The following is a 7,500-nucleotide window of genomic DNA, read 5'->3' as shown; positions in this document are numbered from 1 at the left end:
GATACAACGGTCAGCCAGCGAGCAGTTTCGGGTATGAATCACCAATACCGTGACGTCATGCGCCCTGGTCTCTCTCACGTAGTTAACCTAAAGGTAAACAACAGGACTTGTTGTGTGCCCATATATCTTTTTATTCATTCATTTGTTATATCAGTTATAGTGCCAAGTAACTACGCGGTATTTGGCTGTTCTAATTCACGTGAAAAAACGAAAAATTCAAATATATAATAAAACCGTTTTCCAAAAGAAAAGCCATATAAAGACCATTGGGTACATGAATGTTGTGCAGACAGAATTAACGTTGTGTTCTCTGATGTTCCCCATTTAATCAAATTAGAGAAATAGTTTTATTGACTCTGGTTTTTTCCCTAATAATAGAGAATGTATTTCAAATTCTAGCATACGAGAATGCTTAGTAAAACCAAAACAGACTATGGGCTTACATATAAGATCAATGAAATGCATTTAAATGTAACCTGGTCAACAAAGACATCGCGTTAGATTAGCAGTGAAACTGGTATCTACTGAATGATTGGCTTAACTTAATGAATTCTTCTTGCATGTATGGAGAATTTGGTAAAATCAATGCTTTTGGTATTGATGTAGAAAAACAAACAGGTAAATTGCTCAAGGTCATTGAGGTAATGAGTCTTATGAAAGTTAAAAGTCCTTATGCTAAAAAAAATATTCATTTCTTAAGAAAGGAATAATTTTTTTCATGTAAATCCACCATTGCTTTATTTAATATGTTAAAAGCCTCTCATAGTATTGGCTGCCTGCTGACACAAAGATTAAATCATCAATGTTGCCTTGAACATATTTCTATGGGTGCATAAGGCAAATAGATGGTCACCATGATCATCCAAAAGCAGTGAATTTAAAATTCAGGCTTAAAAATTTTTTTGTTAGGGAAGGAAATGAAGGTATCACCTTAGTTGAAAAATCCCTTAATCTGCCAATGAAGAGGAACATGTAACAAAAGAAAGGGAGTTAGCAATTAGAAATATGAGTAAGAACAGTTGTTTAGAAATATAGTTTTTGATTTAGAAAAAAGATGTTTTTGTATGAAGGAAGACCTTTTAGGAGCAGACAACAGAAAATCAAAAAAGATATCGAGGGAGTAATGGAGGAGAAGGTACTTTTAAATACATTGGGGTTTATATTGTCAAAAAAGTTTGTGTGAAATACGCCGAGTTAAGAAATAAGAATAAATAAATACCAATGCATGATACTTGGATAGACTGTGTTATGCTGTACACGGGATAGCACTCATGAAGGGCAATATATTAATATTGTTTTAAAAAGTTTTGCTTTAAATTGAAAAGTCTGATATTGAAGTTCTTGACGATGTTATTGCATTTTTTTTTTTTAAAGATATCGGTATATTTTCGAATATCTTAATAATTTGATGAATTAGAGGAAATGTCAATGATAACCATGCAGGGAGGCACCAAGAAAAAAAAATGAAAGTTGTAACGTGATAATATATTTTCAAAAGGCAAATATTGTTTTATTTACATTCTTTGACACTTCAAAGATCACATCTTAAAAAAAAACATTCTATTTTGAAAAAAAAAAAAAAAAACAAAATCTTGACGGTGTGTTAGACCGATGCGTCCTTAATGGTTCTTACCACCACGCTCCCTCAGATGACGTAGGTGCGCAGAAGAGGCTTAAAATTGGGGAGCTGTCTGGCTGACCTGTTCTATCTCTATCTAGACGTGGATGTGAGTCACCCATAGGCATTTGTGCATTAGAAACCATTCACAAATATGCAAATGCAGAATCAACTACGATGATTTTAAGATAATTTTTATCCAACCCAAATGAAAAACGAACTCCGTATACTCGAGTCCTTGGCCATTAATAAGCACCTTGTTCCAACATTAAACAACAACACTGCAGCAGTTCCATTATACATTGCTTAGAACGCCCACTCTTATTTTCTTTCCTTGGTTATCTCAACTCCTCCTCGCTCTGGCAAGCCTGTCAGCAACCGAACCTCGGGTTGTAAGGTTTGTTTTATACTTTGAAAATATAAAATTTTTTTTTTTACTTATACTTTGTGTTTTTAGTTATTTTTATTTTATTTTATCTTTATTTTGTATTTTTTGTCGTGCTTATTTGTATGTAACAATTTATATAATATCTTGCTGGACAAGTTTGTAATTTATGTATTTTTGTTCTTTTATAGCCTTGAAAATGAGGCCATAGTCTTGAAACGTTGGCAACAATAAAGCAACCCAATGTATTGAGCTGTTTTGCCTCTTCACACACACACACGCACACACACACACACACACACACACACACACATATATATATATATATATATATATATATATATATATATATACACACATACACACACACACACACACACACACACTAAATATATATATATATATATATATATATATATATATATATATATATATATATACGTATGTGTTTTGTGTGAAAGCGAGTACCACAAGAAAACAAAAAATTTTAGGTAGAAGATTGTTGGGCACAAATGAGACAGTCTGAAAAGAACGTTACAAAGTAAACAAAACGCCCAAGAATACTAGATGGTTAATTGTCACAAAATGGTAATAACCAAAAGATAATCCAGGATAATCCGGGACCACGCGGTCACAAACCGAAACCATCGACCCAACTCTATGAGATATAGTAGCTTAACCATACAAAATCCATAAAACGTGTATAGAAATGAATACCAAATGTTTAATTGTCAAGGGGTACAAAACAAAAAGATGACCTGGGATCACGTGGTCACAAACTAAAACTAAGCTTAAGCCGAAGAAATATGGATTCTTGCCCATTCAAAATCCAGAAGCATGTCTATAACTGAATATTAATTTTTGTTGCTTTTATTTATCTACAACTTTTTTCAGTTTATGAATGCACCAAGTTTAAACAAACCAAGACTTAAATTTAGGACACTTCCATTATTTTATTTGAAAAAAAAAATCAATAATACTCATTTTAAACTGTGTCGTTACACCGGACTAAAGATCCGGCTTTACCCTAAGTTTCGTACCATGATCTAAATTTCTCAAATATACGAATATGGGTGTTGTTTGATTCGTTGTGAATGAAATTTTCTCGTGTATCGGTAATATATTTTATCGCATTTTTTTTTACAATGAATTTCATAGATATGGCCAGAAACCTCTTTAGGAGAAATTTTTATTACTAAACTTATGGATCTTGCCTGACTCTAGTTAAGAGGATGGTCTAAATCTCTCGTATGTGCAAATAATACATTCGATATCTGAATAGTTCTCACTGAATATTGCCAGTGATTGATTCGTTGTGAAAGTGATTTCCCAGTTTGTCCGTAAAATATTTCATCACGCTTCTTACAATGAATTTCATATGGCAGCCAAAAATACCTTGAGGAGATTTTTTTATTACATAAACTGTTAAACATTACTAATTATTAATGCAATTTGAGGATGTTATGAGTAGATATAGCATGGAAAGGAGCCAGAAAACATTTTATTTAACAAATGACAAACATGAATTTGTAAAAACGAAGAAAGCAGAACCCAAATTCTTGAGCCACAGAATTCTCAGCATCCACCAATACTTGCAAAATTGCATTTTTTACCTATTTCAATGCTTCAAATCAGCGTTATTTTACGTGTGGCAGTGCAGTATATCATTAGCTCTGAGATACAGAGAAAAACATAATTTAGCCATCTTGGTCGAAAATCACCACTCCCCCCCCCACAAACATCAAAGCCGATACCTTACACAAGATTGGCAAACCACCTTAGAGTAGTTAGTCAGTCTGATACAACTATATACTTGTATGTTGGCATTTATTTTACCTATTAAGTGATGAAACATTCTGGCTGAATGGGGTAAAACTAGAAAGAGTAACAAGTTATAAATACTTGGGTATGTATATAGGTTTTGGTAAGATAAGGGATCAAATTACCTGTGAAGAATATATGTATATCCCGGCTGAAAGCCTTTACGTGTACTGTCTAATTATGGTAACGGTGTAGGTATTCCAATATTAAGGTCTGTATATCTTTCACTGTTAGAAGTATCATAGACTATTCATCTCCAGTATATGTTGTTATACAGATAAAGATCTTCGGTCCTTGGAATTGTTGCAAAATGAAGCAATGAGGGTAATATTAGGTTGCCCTAGAACGGCAAGGATTGAAAATAATGCGAATGGAGCTGAATTTGCCAAGTGTCACTCAAAGAATAAGAGAGGTAGTAGTCTCCTCATTTATAAGACTGATTAGACAAAACGATAGGCATCTCAAAACTATTGTAAATAGATATGTGACAGGCGTTCCAGGATTCTTCAGACTGAATGAATATTCACGAAGCCTTTGTAAAATATTGAGTGACTATAATGTTTCTGATTTCTGTGTACCTTTGCCTAATTCACGTCCAATAAAACCTTGGATTGCTGAGAAAGTAGATATAAGTATAGAACAACTTGATTTGAGAAAAGAGACAACAATCCCCATGAACTTAGACAGCTGTTTTTGGAAAAGATATCTTAGTACCATAGGGATATGGTGATTCATGCTTATTATGATGGTTCTGTTACTGGATGTCGAGCTGGTCTTGGTGTTGTAATTAGATAATATTTTGAATTTGGTATTAGCACAGAGGAGAGAATATCTAAACGTATTGGTTGGTGATCACAGCTCATCTACTACTGCTGAGCTTTTTGCTTTTATGAGTGTTTGAAATTTGGAATAAATAAGGAAAAAATCTATAATAGGCTTTGTTGAAAGTCAGAATGCTCTTTTGGCTTTAAATGCCAAAGTACCTTCTGATGATGGAATAGTTACCAAATGCAAAGAGTACGTTTCCGTTATAAAAGCGTCAGGCTACAGTGTAAAATTTGCCTGGATACCCTCACATTGTGGTATATATTTTAATGATGTTGCTGATGAATTAGCTAAACAAGGGTGTGATAAAGAACCTATAGATTACGCCACTTCAGTTAGTATGAGGAAAATAAATAAAGTCACACATAGCAAGAGAAAGGGAAAGATGGAAACATTGAGAAGGCTAGGGCAATCATGAGTAATGGCAGTAACAGTATGGCTCATTATGATTATATTAGTAACAATACACGTTGTTACTTATGGGAGGTCTTCAGCTAAATGTGATGGAATAGTTATGAGACTTAAACTAGGCTATAAATACTATTGGGAATACAAGAATGGAGAGGGTACCCCTTGTAAATTTTGTGACGCTGCTAATTCGCACACACTGCACATTACATTATGGATTGATTATTATAAATAGAATTAAGGGTTATTTTTCTTATCTTTGCCTGATACAGTCGTATGTTTGTGTTGTTTTTCGCCACCATGAGTTTGTTGTTTTTTTCTTCCTCCCTCTGTGACTTATCTCTCCTCCTATCGGTATAGATGTTAGTGTAAGGGAATGGGGAATGCTTGTGCTTTGTTGTTATAGTTGAATGCGGTTTCTAGCACCAATCATCATTTATGGCTATCTTTAATTCATTAATAAATATTGTTATTTTCGTGAAGTTTAGTCTTCTTATTCCTGTTTGAGTGTACAGTTATTTTGAAAATCTGTCAATTAGAAGAGTTTGTGTAAGGAAAGAGCAAATTGCTTTGTTTATCTATGTAAGAATTTTGGGTATTCATACAACCTGGATTTAGTATATATTTATTAATTTTGGTTTCACATGAAATTTGTGTAAGGGGATACTCTAAGGCTGTGAAGATTATCATTTATAGAAAGATTGAAAAGCATATTAATTCTGGTAATTTATTGTGGGCTGGAGGCCACCATAACATTTGGTGATCTTGCCAGGATCCCTCAACATAAGGCAGGCACTGTACATTCAAAGAGGTGTGGGGTTAAGTTTTGATATTTCTTGATAGCTTCCCCATATTGGTTGTCTTATTTTCAAGATGCATTATTTTGAGGATTTTGAAACTGAGGCCACCATCCAGTTTTATGATGATCCTTAGTTGGAGGAGAATGTGTTTGAGTTGAATAAGGAACAGATTTTGTACTCAGTGATCATTTGGAATTAGACATCTCAGCTGAAATTAAGAAGGGGCCAGTGATGCATAAAGTCTTGAAGGTGGCTCATTCCACAAAGGGTGCAATTCCTAAAGAGGGTAAGAATGATGGTGATGGTGATGAAATCAGCGAATTGTAATAGCAAATTTTAATGGAATTAGATTTGGAGAAGGCTAAGCTTACAATGCTTGGAGCATGAGAAGGAGAGTGAGCATGAGCACGATGAATCTGGTTGGGCAGGAAGTATGTTCAACTTGAATGGAGCTTTGAAGCTTCTCTCTATTTTCAATGAGCCTAATATATCAGAGTTCTTTTGTGCCTTTGAAAAAGTTGCCCAAAAATTGGAATGGACCACGCAGGTTCAGTATCGATCTGACTCCTAGCTCCCTTCCCTGGCCATTCTCTGACCCATCTTGGGTCATGTGACTGGATGGTGGTCAGTTCAATCTTGTCCTTACTGGTATTATCTGGAAAGAGAGGAATCTTGCTATTAGTATCAGGCTGAAGATAGAGACGGGTTAAGGCTTAGGAAGTTGTGAAGGCCTGGAGTATGTCCTGCCGACTTTGGCTGGAAAACTACTCTCTCACACCTTCAGGTAAATTGTGGAGTGTATTTTATTGAAAGATATATTTTTGAAATTGCATAAGGCCATAATTCATAATAATGGAGGGATGAAACAGCACCTGACTAATGAGGCTGCACACCAGTGATCAGAGAAGTATAATTTTGAAAATAAGGCAAATCAATATCAATAAATGAGGAGTAAAGGTGAATGCAGGGTGTCCACTTAAAACATATAATTCACTAAAGGTATCAGAAGATGAAATATATACAAGAGCTATCCATGGAGTTCCATCTATCAAAGTTACTGTGCTAAATGACAATTATCAAATAAGAGTGCCACAGTACTACAAGCTATGAATCTATGCCCTACTAGGCTAACAAACATAATAAAAATGGGAATAAGATCCTTAGATAGTACAAGATGGAGTACTGTAGGCAAACCAGTGTTCACACGGGAGTCCAGAAATCTTGACTGGATATTTTAGGTGCAATTTCCAAGAAGATGGCACCATTGACCTATGTTTGATCTCACACGACATACATTCGCAGCGGAGATATGCAATGCAGGGGAGTGTTGTAACGTATAAGGGAATTATGAGTAAGCATTAAATTGGAAAAGCTAAATGAATAGCATGGAACAAAGCACTGATCTTTAACACTTGAAGGAATCAATCACTGATCTTTAACACAAAGGTCGAAATAAAAATAAGACTAACACTGGTATTGTATATTTATAAAACAAAAGCACCACAGTCAAAATCACAGGACTCTCCAAGGGTGACTTCAAAGGGAAATGGATACAAAAACAGGAGAACAGGTGAAAGCATTCAGTAAAAGCCAAATAAAGGTGAGGCTGGACAAACAATTTGCAATCACTTAACCTTGGTCCA

The 7,500-nt window shown here is 34.7% G+C and overlaps 1 protein-coding gene across 1 annotated transcript in view; it reads right to left on the bottom strand.

Annotated features, from left to right (window-relative positions):
- The window catches only part of LOC135202825 (uncharacterized), a 101,036-nt gene that overhangs the window by 6,468 nt on the left and 87,068 nt on the right, over positions 1-7,500 (bottom strand). The gene's annotated exons all lie outside the window — the stretch shown is intronic.

The sequence above is a fragment of the Macrobrachium nipponense genome, chromosome 24 (assembly GCF_015104395.2).
Source record: "Macrobrachium nipponense isolate FS-2020 chromosome 24, ASM1510439v2, whole genome shotgun sequence".
Taxonomy (NCBI): Eukaryota; Metazoa; Arthropoda; class Malacostraca; order Decapoda; family Palaemonidae; genus Macrobrachium; species Macrobrachium nipponense.
Note: the sequence above shows the minus strand (reverse complement) of the source record. Positions and strands in the feature narration are given on the sequence as shown.